This window comes from Sus scrofa, chromosome 16 (assembly GCF_000003025.6).
Source record: "Sus scrofa isolate TJ Tabasco breed Duroc chromosome 16, Sscrofa11.1, whole genome shotgun sequence".
In the NCBI taxonomy this organism is placed as follows: domain Eukaryota; kingdom Metazoa; phylum Chordata; class Mammalia; order Artiodactyla; family Suidae; genus Sus; species Sus scrofa.
The window spans coordinates 29810351-29824838 of record NC_010458.4 but is presented as its reverse complement, the minus strand read 5'-3'; positions in this window follow the sequence as shown (position 1 = coordinate 29824838).

Sequence of the window (14488 nt, the reverse complement as noted above, 5' to 3'; positions counted from 1 at the left end):
AGAAACATGGTAAACTTATGTTTTTAACTATATTTTGTTATCCGAGTTTACATCAGTACCCTCTTACATTCTCCAGGATGGTTTATATCTCTAAAGGTCCAGAAAATTTGTATGTAACAAAGAAGTATGTGCCATGACGTATGAATCAAGTATTCCCAAAAATGTACACATAGGTTTCATTTTCCTTCGTATAGATCATTTGTTAAAAAGAATTAAAACATGCATTAAGTACTTGGATTTCAAATAAGTTTGGTGAAATTATGTCAAGTTTCTTTCTTTCTTTCTTTTTCTTTTTTTTTTTTTTTTTTTTTTTTTTTTTAGGGCCCCATCTGCAGCATATACAAGTTCCCAGGCTGGGGGTTGAATGGGAACTGCAGCTACCAGCCTATGCCACAGCATGGCAATGCCAGATCCAAGCCACATCTGTGACCTACACCACAGCTCACAGCAATGCCATATCCTTAACCCACTGAGTGAGGCCAGGGATCAAATCCAAGTCCTCATGGACACTAGTAGGGTTAGTTACATTGAGCCACAATGGGAACTCCTCTTTTTAATATGATAAAACCATAAGTAGTTTTTAATTATAGATTTTTCTATTAGTCAAAAAATTCAAGACGTGATTATATATCTACTGTAGGGCCTTCTGAATATATGAGAAAAATTTCCCACAGAATAGCAGTTTGGCACCGAATATCCTAAAGTAGAAATGTTGGAAATATAAGAAATAATTTGGTATTTCTCAATTTGGTTCCTTTGGGAAGTGGCTTTAAGGCTTCTGGCAGATTCAATCATAGTATCTTCCGATGACCTGTAATTTATTAAATGTATTTCTCAGTCAACACAAAATTAGAAGCATTAACTTTCTTTAATAAGTCAGGTTGATTTGTATGTACAATGTGTATAATATGTTCAATAAAATTATTTTTTACATTTAGCACAGGATTCCCATGGCATGTATTTGTCTGGAAGGAGAAATTTCAATTGTTGTTATTTTTCATCTCTCCCCAGCATTTTCAGTCTCCAGAACCTTTAAAAAATCAATCCCATGTCTGAAATGTATTAAATGCAAAGAGAATGAATAGAATAATTTAAAATTTAGAGATATCAATCTTTGAAGAAATGCCAAAAACAAGAGATATCATGGCAAAGGCAGGCTTCTACAACGGAAGGAAGTTTTTGAGAAACTTTCATAAATATATATAAAATTATTATTTGAAATTACCTAATTCCTTTGTGATTGTTATGAGAAGCTCAAAGCATTTCGCATTACTTTTCTAATGAATGGGAGGTGAGAAATGAAACTTGTTAATTTCCTGTAATGTAGGAATGGTTTACTAAGGTAAAGTGGGAGTATTTACCATAAGGTAGCTTGATTTGTAAAAAACAGAAATTAACTCAGCAATATGAGACTGTTCAAATGAACTCTGTTAAAAATCCTATTTCCCTTTTATATATATCTCTTCATTTCTCTGTGAATTAATGGCAACCTGATGGAGGTGATGGGAGGACAAGAGTGTGGGTAAAAGGAGATAACTTTATTCTGCATTCAGTGTTTCATCTAGAAGAGAAAGGATAAACATGTGTTACAAATACCAGTACCTTTAACCAGGTGGTAGTCTTCCAACTGGTTTAGTGGTTTTTTTAAAAAGTTATTTGATGACTCATTTGATGAGTGGGTTTTGTGAAGCATAATGCAATGATCCAGGAATAATAGCCAAAGACATTGGTGAAAGGAGTGACTGTTTTTTGCTAAGTATTTGCCACTCCTGACAAATATTGTTGATATTTAATGAATGTTGAAAATTTCATGAGACAGTATTTCTTATTAATAGCTTTCTACTCATCCAAACACAGAGTTTTGAAAAATTCAATTTTTAGAGTTTCTTGCTTTATTGCTAACAACTAGTTCTCCTGTTGTCTAAAGACTGTGATTTTGGTGGTGCAGTAGAATGGGGACATGCAAAATCCAGAGTGTCTTGACAGAAAAAAAATGATCTATCCTATTTGTCCTCTGGAATTTCTCTCCTTCTACAATCTTACATCTCCCACCCTCCTTACCTTCTTTGATCTCTTTTCCTTTCTGAACGGTATTATTTTAAAAATGTTCTTTGAAGCAGCTAAATTTGAATTGATGTATGCAGTATATCAGTTCTAAGTTTATCAGCAAATACTCAGCAGGAAGCTACCCCTCAGAAGTGCACTTCGGGTTACTGGCAGCCACTACGCTCTGGAAAGCTGCCTTCCTTTTTCCTTGGTTAAATGATGCCTCTTGAAAAGACAAATACCACTATAATTCCTGTTGAGTTGGGATACCAGCCTTCATCCAGCACACTGGGATTTCATGAAAGCATAAATCAGGCTCACAAGATAAATCTCTGAGTCAGCTGTTCCTACTTTTGTATTGAATTTAATTAGAAGCATGAAACAAATGCTTGTCACACATTCTGTCTCACTGAAAAAAAAATAAGTAAATACCAAGACAAAAAAAAAGTTTATCCTTTTTTTTAAGAAAAAGAAGAAAAAATAGCTTAAGTTAACCAATTAAAAAATATATATATAGTGACACAATGCTGGAGTCCTCCTAAGACTAGGCAGGTTAAGGGTCCTGAAGCTTGTCAATACCATGGTAAAGCTACTTGTGGTTCCCTTACTACCTTCACCCCCATGCTGACCAGGTGGCACAGGGGTGTCTGAATCCCCAGAAACTGGGTTTGTTTGGAAACAGTGGGCATAAGAGGAGAAAAGCATCAGTGAAGGACAAAGTAGAGAATAAGAGGAGGACCATTTTGTGAGTGAGGGGGAAACCAAGCTAGCTGAGAAACCCAGGAGACCAAACACCAAACTAACTAATTAGCTCCATAATGTAGTCCTGCCTAAAATGGATGCATTCTCATCTCCATTCAAGGAGTTCAGGGTCTGTGAATTGGCTCACATCTGGGATTGCATATGAAGCCTAAACTCTATTATATTGGCTTGAATCAATTTTCTGTTCACCAGACCTATAGTTTTGCTGGTGTAACTAAGATTCGTGTAGCTGTGCAAAGCAAGGACTAAAGTTTCCCCTCTTTGCACTCACCCTCCTAAGATGCTGGGACTCCAACCTCTGAGGAAGGGTGGGTGCTCAGCTGGTGCTGGTATCTCTGAGAAGACATGCTGGGGAAGTCCTGGGATGTAGGCAGTCTGCTGAGTAGCACACACTGCTGCTACCAGAAACACTGTCAGTGCCCCAATGAGGAACCATTGATATGTGACGGTGACAGGACTAGGAAACATAGGAGAAGTGTGTTTTCAGTTTTCAGGTCCCCTCTAGTCTCCCCTTTTGGAAGAGCATACCAGTGATTTAGCTGGCAAAAGAGATATGTGGCTTGTGAAATCCCAGATATACGTAGAGAAGGGCCAGTTTGTATCTGAGAAATGGTGGCTTAATAATGAGTACTCATCAGTAGCAGACATATTTCATTGTTCCAGAATTAATTTATTCCTCCCACATATGTTCTTTAATACCTGCCATGTACCAGGAACTCTAGAGATGAGAATGGTGAACAAAATAGACTAAATCTCTGTCTTCAAGGAGTTTATACTCAGGTGAGGAAAGGCAAAAATAGCAATTTTAACAAATAAAAATAATAACTGAAATAAGTGCTGTGAAAACAATAAAATAGAAACCTCTTATGCTATTTATATTTTCATAGCAACATAGTTACCTGGTAATCCAGTGGTTTGCTCTCAATTGACTGGCCCTAAGTGGCCACAGATGAGCATTTAATTAACTGTCCGGCCACTTCAACTGGTACTGCAAGTTTCTAGATTCCATTACAAGAATATGAATAGAGTTTTGCTGCTATTTTTTCTATCTTAGCAATTTAATCAATTTCAGATATCTCCAATGGTCTATGTCTTTGTCTGTTCAGGCTGCTCTAATAAAATACAGTCAACCCTCTGCAAGCTCTCCATTTGTGAATTTAACCAACTACAGATGATTTGGGTCCATAGGCTGCTGAATCAGAGGATGTAGAACCTGCATGGAGAGGGGGCTTGAACACCCACAGATTTTGGTATCCATGTGGGAAAAGGGAGGAGTGTCCTGGAACCAATACCTCACAAGTACCACAGACTTGATGGTTTATAAACCACAGATGTTTCTCTCTCACTGTTGGGGAAAAATCACTGGGAGTCCAAGATCTGGGTGCAAGCTGGGTAGAGTTCTGGCGAAAACCCTCTTCCATGTTGCAGACCTCTGACTTCTTGGCTGTGATCTCTCATGATAGAAGTTTTAGGGAATTATGTGAATCAGTATAGACTACGTAGTGTCTTCTGCCCTCTTTTGAAAGGCACAAATTCCGTTTATGAGGGCTTTACCCTCACGAACTAGTCACTTCCCAAAGGCTACTTCCCAGTTCTATTACGTTGGGATTAGGATTTCAACATACACATTTTGGGGGACACAAACATTGTAACCACAGTAATTTATATTTGCACCTCACTCTGGCTCCACCCACCTCTGACACTACCCAATGTCTGTATCAAGATATTTGATTACAAGTCACAGAAACTTGTATCAAGTTAATTGGTTACAAGTCACAGAAACTAACTTTAGGGAAAAGAAAAGCCATGAGATGGAAGAGAAAGCTGAATAAATTAGCTTGAAGAGTATGAAACCAAGCATATCCAGGTTATTTTGAGCCAGAAAGAGCTTAAAGTTCTCATTCATGTGACATTGCTGGAATATGCAGCAAAATAATAAGTATTTTTTTTTCTGCCCTTATGACACTCTACTTAAGATTCAAAATTGCAGGAGAGATAGAGCCCTTAACTTTCCTATAATTGTGAGAAGAGAGATTTGTCTTAAAAGTATCTGCCTTATTTCACATTTCACAGAGGAAGACAGAGAAACTTAATGCAGTGTGCTACCAAGATAGCTCCTAATGAGAGCATTCACTTCTCAAAACAAAACTGGAAGGCTATTAGGTGTGAGAAGTGGATGCCAAGAGGTAAAAAACAAATCACTAAAGTTGACTTCAGCATTTAGCTGCTGTCTCCTCCTAGTCCAAATAAACTAGAACTGACTTGATATTACTTATTGGATTTATAATTCATTCACATGCATTTGAAACAGAGTTAGCACTGTCTTCCTAATTAAGTAAAATAATTGAAGGGCAGAATAGCTATGATCTTCTGTTGCAGATTTTTCCTATACACCTATCTTTATACACATTTGATTGAAGATTATAGTTCAATGATGTTAACTATAATAATCAATCTTTGCAGATCTTCACACAGAGAATCCATGGTATTTAGCAGCTAGTGAGTAAATCTGAGGTTGTCTTCAGAAGTTGTTCTCATCCACTTCCCTCCTGTTGCCTTTGTGCTCAAGAATGAATTTATGCTCCGTAGTGCTGCTGCTCCACAGAGCATGGACAACCTTGCAGCGAGCTGCCTGTGCCTGGCAGATAGGACCTCTCTGATTGGATCCCTCTCAGAGAACAGGCTCTAATGCTGGGAGTCATTGAGCTGTCAGAGTGGCTGGTGTTGGCAAGAGTATATGTGAGTATGTATGAATCAGTACAGACTAGAGAGGGTCATCCTCTCTCCATGAGTGTTACACTTTAATACAAGCATCGCAACAACCCATTTCCCTTATGCTTTACACTTGTTAGTGACAGATTTTTCATTTCCTCTCCCCAGGTTACTCAGTTGTCCATGAGGGTGGGAAGAGGTTTAGCTGAGCCACAGGCACTGACACTGTCTTCTTTATCTTGTGGCTGTTTAGTGCTTCAAGTTTCTAATGCCTGCTTCTTTCCTAAGAAGCTTCTCAGTCTGCACACACGTGGGCTTCTAATCACTGACCAACTTTTCACACACTGTTTATGAACATTCCCAATTTGTGTTAGCACATTCAAATTCATCCCACCCCACAGAAATAAAAAGTGCTTTTCATTAATTTGTGACCCATAGTAGCAATTATTTCTACTAAGTCTTAGGGTCAAGTTGCCTAAAGCTGCTTCAGACTCTGGCAATCTGTGAATCTGGGGGTTTCTGACTCTCTGGACCACCCTTGGGATCATTACTTTGCCTTATTTCCAAGCCTTGCTATTCCTGAGAAGATGGGTCAAGCAATGGTCCTGGATGAATGATTTGATTTGTACCATTTAACCATCTACAAGGCTGCTGAGGAATAAGGCCTTTCATTCATTTATTACACATTTAAAGACCCCAATATAACCTACTGTTAACTCCTTCAACTTCTAATATATGCTGTAACAATGGGCCACTTTTATTTCTACAGAAATATTACATTTTTCAAGATATCATTCATAAATAACACTTTACCCAAATTCTATCTAGTGTCTATATAATAATATACTAATATCTCTTCTTTTTTTTAGAAAAATATTATTGTTAAATCTAAAATTTAGGGTCAGTTATCCTTTACATTAAGTCTCTGGAATAATTTTCTATTACAATATCGAGACAATTTTATTGCTATTATATGATTTGGCATGAAATGATCCTGATTCTATGAATGTGGTATTTCCAGAGAAAATATAGCTGAAGATAGAAGAGCAATGGTCTGTGATTTTTTTTCACCTGGTAAGAGGATCTCCTTAAACATTCAGTCAGTCATGTTAAAAATAAGAATTGCAATAATTATGTAATTACTAATACATGATTAATTATATTATAAGTTTCTTATCTTGAAGGGAGAAAAATAAGTCTATTATTTCATTTTTTCGAAAGCAATTTATTGAATAAGGGTAAGTGCCAGTCATTGTTCTTTTTTTATTTTTAAAAGTTTTATTGAAGCATAGCTGATTTACAATGTTATGATAATTTCCGCTATACAACAAAGTGGTTTCAGTTAGACATGTACACACATCTGTTCTGTTTCAGATTATTTTCCCATGTGTATTTTGACAGAATATTGGGTAGAGTTCTCTGTACTGTACAGCAGATTGCATATGCCTCAGTGTGCATATGCCAATCATAAATCCCCAGTCCATCCCTCCTACCCCTCAACCTATTTCCTTTGGTAACCGTAATTTTGTTTTCAAAGTCTGCGAGTCTATTTCTGTTCTGCAAATAAACTCATTTGTATCCATTTTTAGATTCCACGTATAAGTGATATCATATGATGTTTGTCCCCCGTCATTGTTCAAAATGCTGAGGACACAGCAGTGAATAAAGCTTATGGACTCACATTCTAGTGAGGGAGACAGATAATCAATAAAAAAGTAATATATTAAGTGTGTTTCTTAATGTCAAGAGCAGAGGAGAAAAGCAATGCAAGGAAGAGATAGGGAGAAATAAGAAGAGTTTCCTTTGATGTAAAATAATCCAGGAAGGTTTACTGAAAAGATCACCTCAAGCAAACACCTGTTTGAGGTGTGAGAAAAACCTTCTTCCTTGCAAGTAGAAGGAAGAATATTTACCCGACCTGAGGTAGAAGTATGGCTGGAGGTTTGAAGAAAAGTAAGGAGGTCTGCCTGGCTGGAGCAGAGTTGGAGGCAGGAGGTGCTAGGCAATGGGCTCAAAGATGTAACAGGACTTAGGAGGCCACTGTCAAGATTGTGGCTTTTGCTGGAGAGTCATTCCCCTGAGAGGACTGGGATTAGAGGAATGACCTGGCCTGGCTTCTGTTGTAAATGACTCACTCTGGCTGTAGGATTTGAGTTTAAATTATAAAGTGGCAAAGTAGTGAGAAGAGCTCAGATTCAGAAGGTAGAGAAAATAGGAATGGTTGACAGTTTGGATATAATGTAGACGTGAAACACAGATATCAACGATAAAACCATGTTTTTTTTTTTTTTAATCTGAAAAGTTAGAATGTATATTAGATTTATAGTTTATGTTTCACAAAGATTATTACCAAAAAAGCAGATGTGGTTAAGAAACTTTTCTAAAAAACAAGTGTTGCTGAATAATATTCTTTGAGAACATGTATTTAATTATACATACAGATTTAGTTAACATTTTTCCCATACACATGTAATGAAAACTAGCTAAACAATTGTAATGAATATAGAGAGATAAAAAAAAAAAAAAAGAGATCCTTGGTTCCTTTGGTGTGGAAAACATATGCCAACTCTGACAAAGGAATTTATTGGATACGTATTTACTAGTCAGGATCCTGGCAAGAAAAGGTGGCACACTCAGCAGATTTCATTGAAGGTATTTTAATGAAAGGGGAGATGGCATGCAGAGATACACTCAGGGTTAAGAAGACCCACAGGGATGGTGAAACAGCCACATGAGAACTAGACACAGCAGGATGGTAGGACTACCCTTAAAGTGGCGATTGTTACTGAACTGGGCACAAGCTATAGCCATTGAGAAGGCTGTAGGAGTTGTGGCCACAGGCCATCAACCTAGGACAGAAACATAAGGAAGGGAGGAAGTGGCATGGGGGAATAAAAACCTGATTCTTTTCCTTTTCTTGTCCTCTGTTTTCTACTGGTCCCTCCTATTTCCTTGAGAGGGCAGAGTTTATGGAGCTCTGGTGATGGGCCTCTGGGGTACAGAGAGATAAGAAAGGAGAACAGATTAAATCTGGAGGGACAAATAAAGGGTATACAGCACAGAGTTTCACATAATTTAAGGAAGATCTGAACACTGAGACACAAATGAGGGCAGCTCTATGGAATTCCTGTGGGAGAGTCTATGGATTGCCTCTCTACTTTGCTGTCGTGGAAAACTCAGCTCCAGCTGCCTACTTTCTCACTTAGTCTGCATTGAAGAGTTCAGATACTGGGAGAATAACTTCAGTGACATGACTTTAGGTCAAGCACTTACCCTTGTGATGGGAGGAAGGGGTAGCAGGGTCCAGGGACTGGAGCCCAATCCTAACAGCATGGAATTTGAAAAGGGATCTGACTCAAAGAAAGTGATTATAGACAAAATCAACAGATGACTCTTTCCTGCAATATTAATATATTTATATCCAGTATTTTTTCTTTTTACCGAAAAAAGTAAGTTTCTCTAAATGGACACCAGTATTTCAAAATACAGGGATGTTGTTTAATTCATTTATCGATTCCAGTGAGGTCAAACCTTTGTCCTTTTTTGGGATTCTTTACCCTCATTTTTTCTAGCTAAAGTTTAATCCCTAATTCTAGGTCACTTATTTTCAAATTAAGACTTTTGTGTACAAAAATCTTAAGAAGGAAGTATGTAAATGGTTTAGTGTAAAGTAATTCCACAACTGGGGTGTGAGGGGTGGGGCACAAAACAAACAGATAAAACCTTAAAATGTAGTTTTGTCAATTGCTAGAGAAAATAAGAATCACAAAAATTAACCTTATTTAACCCAAATTCTAATTGATTCAGAGGCTAAAACAATAGTAGTCTCATTTATAATAGCACAGAACTCACTTCCAGACTTTCCTCTGAAATTTCTTGCTAAAGCTTTGGAGAGTCAGCTCTGAGATTCAAAGTTGATCAATGGCCTCTTTGTTGGGTATGGTACCCACCTCCTCTCTCTCAGACAATGAGTCATGAGGTTTGGCCTTGGAAGTGAAAGGTTAAAGGAGAACACAACTTCAAGAAGGAAAGTAAAATTAATTGGTTCAGCATTGGAAAATTATTAATCCCATTTTGTCTTGTTCATTTATTTGCTTATGCATTCATTCATCTGGTGATGAGGAACTTAATACTTTGTAATGCCAAGAAATATATGAACTTGAAAAAGTATCTATTTATCTATTTATTTATTATTAAAATAGGAAGTACATCATTTCAGTTAGGGGCACAGGCAGCACTGGAGTTAGATGGACCATCGTCAGGGGATAGCTCTGTCACATAAAAGCCAAGTCAGGTTTTTATGTCAATAAGTTCTCCATTCTACCATGTAAAATGGAGACAGTCCTTGCCTTACAGACTATAAAGTGAATTGCACAAGGCCCGGCACAGAGTAAGCCTGTATTATCCTTAGAAGCTGTAGAACTAATATTGCTCACACTCTAAGGGTAAAAGATACAAATCAATAATTATAATGCACTGAGATCATCCCTATAGTAGTGAAATGCATAGTGATATATAAAGGGATTAATAGCCAAACATTTATGCAAACAAAGGAAATGGCTTTTAATACGATGTTGAAAGCAAGCATCCTTGTCTTGTTCTTGACTGTGGAGGGAAAGCTTTTGGTCTTCCCCATTGGGATGATGTTTGCTGTGGGTCTTTTTGTGTATGGTTTTTATTATGTTGCAATGATTTCCTTCTATCCTAGTTTATTCAAGGTTTTTAATCATGAAAGGACATTGGATTTTGTAAAATGCCTTTTCTTCATCAGTTGAAATGACCATGTGAGTTTTTCCTTTATTCCATTGTTGTGGTATATTAAATTGAATGATTTTCAAATGTTGAAGTAGTCATTCAGGAATACATCCCGCTTGGAGTTACCGTCATGGCTCAGTGGTTAGCAAATCCGACTAGGAACCATGAGGTTGAGGGTTTGATCCCTGGCCTTGCCCAGTGGGTTAAGGATCCGGCATTGCCCTGAGCTGTGGTGTAGGTCGAAGACACAGCTTGGATTCTGCATTGCTGTGGCTGTGGTGTAGGCCGGTGGCTACAGCTCCCATTACACCCCCTAGCCTGGGAACCTCCATATGCCGCAGTGCTGCCCCAGAAAAGACAAAAAGACCAAAAAAAAAAAAAATACATCCCACTTGATCAGTGTATAAATCTTTCAAAATTCTTTTGAATTTGTTTTGCTATTATTTTATTGAGGACTTCTGCATCAGTGTTCATAAGGGATATTAGTCTAGAGTTTTCTTTTCTTGGAGTTTATTTGTTGGCTGGAGTATTAAAGTAGGGCTAGTCTCATGGAATGAGTTTAAAAATGCTCTGTCTTCAACATTTTGGAAAAATTTTGGCACTTGTTATTCTTTAAATGTTTAAAGATTCCACCAATGAATCCATAAATCCAAGGCTTTTCTTTCTGGGGAGATGTTTTTATTGATTCAATTGTCTGACCAGTTATAGGTTTATTTATATTTTCTGCTTCTTTATGATTTAATTTTGGTGGTTTGGGTTTCTAAGAATTTGTTCATTTCATTTAGGTTATCCAATTTGTTGGCCTACAATTATTCTTAGCGTTCTCTTATAATCCTTTTTTAATGTCTGTAGAATCAGTGGTAATGTCCCCATTTTAATTTCTGATTTAGTAATTTAAATCTTCTTTCTTTGTCTATCTAGTTAAAGGTTTGTCTGTTATTGATCTTTTCAAAGAACTAACTTTGGATATCAGCAATAATCTCTATTGTTTTCTCTTCTTTACTTCATTTATCTCTTCTCTAAACTTTATTATTTCCTTCCTCCTGATAACTTTTGAGTTTAGTTTGTTCTTTTTCTAGTTCCTTACTTTGTAAGGTTGTCTATTTGAGATATGAGATATCTCTTATTTTTTAATGGAATGCATTTATGGCTATAAATTTTCCCTTTAGCTTCCCTTGTGTCCCATAAGTTTTAGTTTGTTGTATTTTCATTTCCATTCATCTTAAGTATTTTCTAACTTCTTTTGGGATTTCTTCTTTGATCCACTGGTCATTTAAGAGTGTGTTTAATTTCCACCGATTTGTGAATTTTCCAGTTTTATTTCTGTTATTGATTTATAACTTCTTCCTATTGAGACCAGAGAAGAGACCATGTATGATGTCTATCTTTGAAAATCTAATGAGGCTTATTTTGTGAGTTAACCTATACTTTATGCTGGAAAATGCCACCTGTATACTTGGGAAGGATGTATATGCCTTTATAGAGAAAGCTCTGCATGTGTCTTAGATTTAGTTGGTTTATTGTGTTAAGTCCTCTGTTTCTTTACTTATCTTCTGTTGTTCTACCTACTGTTGAGAGTATTGAGGCCCCCATTATTGTAGAACTGTCCATGTCTTCCTTCAATTCTGTCTGTTTTTGCTTCATATATATTGATGGTCTATCATTAGGTGTATAAATGTTTATAACTGTTATGTCTTTTTGCTGTGTTCTGGCTTCTATTAATACATAACATCCTTCTTTGTCCCACAGCTTTTTGATTTAAAGTCTAACTTGTCTGATATTAATATGGCCAGTACTGTTCTCTTTGGTTACTATTGCATGGAATATTTTTTTCTTATCCTTTCACCTTCAGTGAATTTTCCATGTTTATTTCGACTTTCTAAATTCTATTATACTAAATCCTATTATTTAATTGTGATGATCATGCAGAAGTTTCTTCTGGCTTTTCAGGGAGGTAATATCATCAGCTGAAAATACTACACATTGCAGATGTGCTAGGTCCGAGTGTCTTGTTCTGACTTTAATCGTGCTAGGGTTTCACATTTATCATATTTGTGGTTGCTTTCCAAATACTCAAGTTTACTTGTACATAAGACAGAGAGGCTGTGAGGTTGCCTTTAGTCAACTATTTTTTTTTTCACTGCTCCTTACCATTGCCTTTTTCAACAGAGACAGATCTGACTTTATTTCCTTATATGTGCGATGCATATTTAATATATTCCTCCATCCTACTAAGGGGACTAAAGTGGTTTATCCCTTAAACCTTTACATTTCACTGAGAGTTTTCCTATAAGCCGTCAAACTTCAAGTTGCCCATCTATCTTTTTTTGTCTCACTTCGCATGTGCTTGTGTCTGCTGCATGGAGGTTTTATTTTAGTTTCGTATTAATCTTCTGCTGCTGCCTGCAATTTGATCTTAGGCAGAGTATTAAAGGAAACAGGGAACACTTGAAAAGATGCCCGACCCTTGTATGTACTGAAGCACACTCATTGTACCTACTGACGGGACATTCTCATGAAATGATATTCTCTGATGAGAACCCAGATATCAGATTCCTTTGAAATGCAAGGCACTTTAGCATTGTGGACATATAATGACATAGAGAGTCAAATATGAAGGTAGTCCTACTTCTCAGGTGACTTAAAAAAACACTCTAAAGGAGCCCTATGGATTCCAGCCTGAGATGGTTTATCAGTGAACAGACATGGAAACATGCCGAGAAAAGGTGATTCTCAAAATTCAGGCCTGTCTTGGGTATGATACACCTGTGTCTGGAGTGGTTAGTGGAGCGACAGGATGATGGAGAGGAGGAAGTGAAAAGAGGAGAGTAAAATTTAGGTCTGGGCTGAACAGAGGGAAGAACTTGCTCTTATCTCTCACTCTGAGCAGATAATCGGTCGCTAATTTCTTCCCCAGTCAAAAATTTCTCGAATTTCTTCAATGAATTTATAAATAGAACAATTAAACAATGTGCTAGCCACAGAAGCGCTTCATGATTGAGTCATTCTAAAACACATTTGCTAATTCTGTCTGTCTGTCTGTCTCTCATTGCCTTCATTCTTTTTAGCTTTCACTATGTCCTAACGTTCTTGCAACTTCTTTTTTTAAGGAAACTTTTTATGTAAGTTCACATTTTAAATGACTTATTTCAACAGTCTGAAAGTAAAGTGAAGGAACTTGATTTTTTTTCTATTGCTGGCAACTTTAAGTTAATAAAAGGACATAATAGACACATTCTCCAAATTAAAAAAATGTATATATATATATATATATATATATATATATAGAGAGAGAGAGAGAGAGAGAGAGAGAGAGAATGTGAATGAATGGAAAATGGCATATACCTGCAACAACCAATGAATGATTTGTGACCCTATTTAAACATTTTTTGTTCTACTTTGAAAACTTGTTTTTCAGTAATTCTGTCATACTAATTTAGTACAGACATTAAAACTGAGAAAATTTTTGATAAAAATAACTGCCTGGTCATGATTAAGATTAAGTTGAAAAAGAACAAATAGAAGGATTGGCTTGAAGAAAAGAGAAAGTGACTTAAACTCAGCATAACATTTTAGATGGTATATTTTTAAATTATTATAAAATTTATGTTAAAATATACATTGTCACACGCATGCCTGAAAATAGAGAAATTGGAGAAGCCTGCAGGATGGAGAAAAGTAGGGAACATCTTTAGCCTAATAAAGAGAAGCTGCCTGAGTAATCAGGCCTTTCTTGGGAAGAACTGTGCTTTAGGCAGTGCTGGTCTTATCCATTCCTTTGGCTCCCTTCTTCCCTCAGCACCTGGTATCCTCACCTGACCTCTTGAATTCCCAAAGTCCCTACTTTGCGAGATCGGAACACTACATTTTTCCTGTTTTCCCTATTGCTTAGCATTGAAATTTGGCCACCTATATGTATTTCTTAGGGTTCTGGTTTTTGATTAGTTGAAAACAGATGGTGTCTGAGTCAGGGTGGAGCTCACTGAACAAGGAGATTTCTCACAGACTATGGAAGCAGAATGGGAAGGGGAATCTTACAGAAGTGGAGCACAGCTAGGCCTAAGGGCGTCTCATTTCTGCTTCTCTCTTCTTTTTTCTCTGTTCTCTGCTTCCTCTCTCAGCTTCCATTAACCCCTCAGGAGGGCTTCTGGTTGTCTTCCACTGCTTTTATCCCTGCCTCTCCTATTGTTAATTGGCTTCATCCCCATTCAGC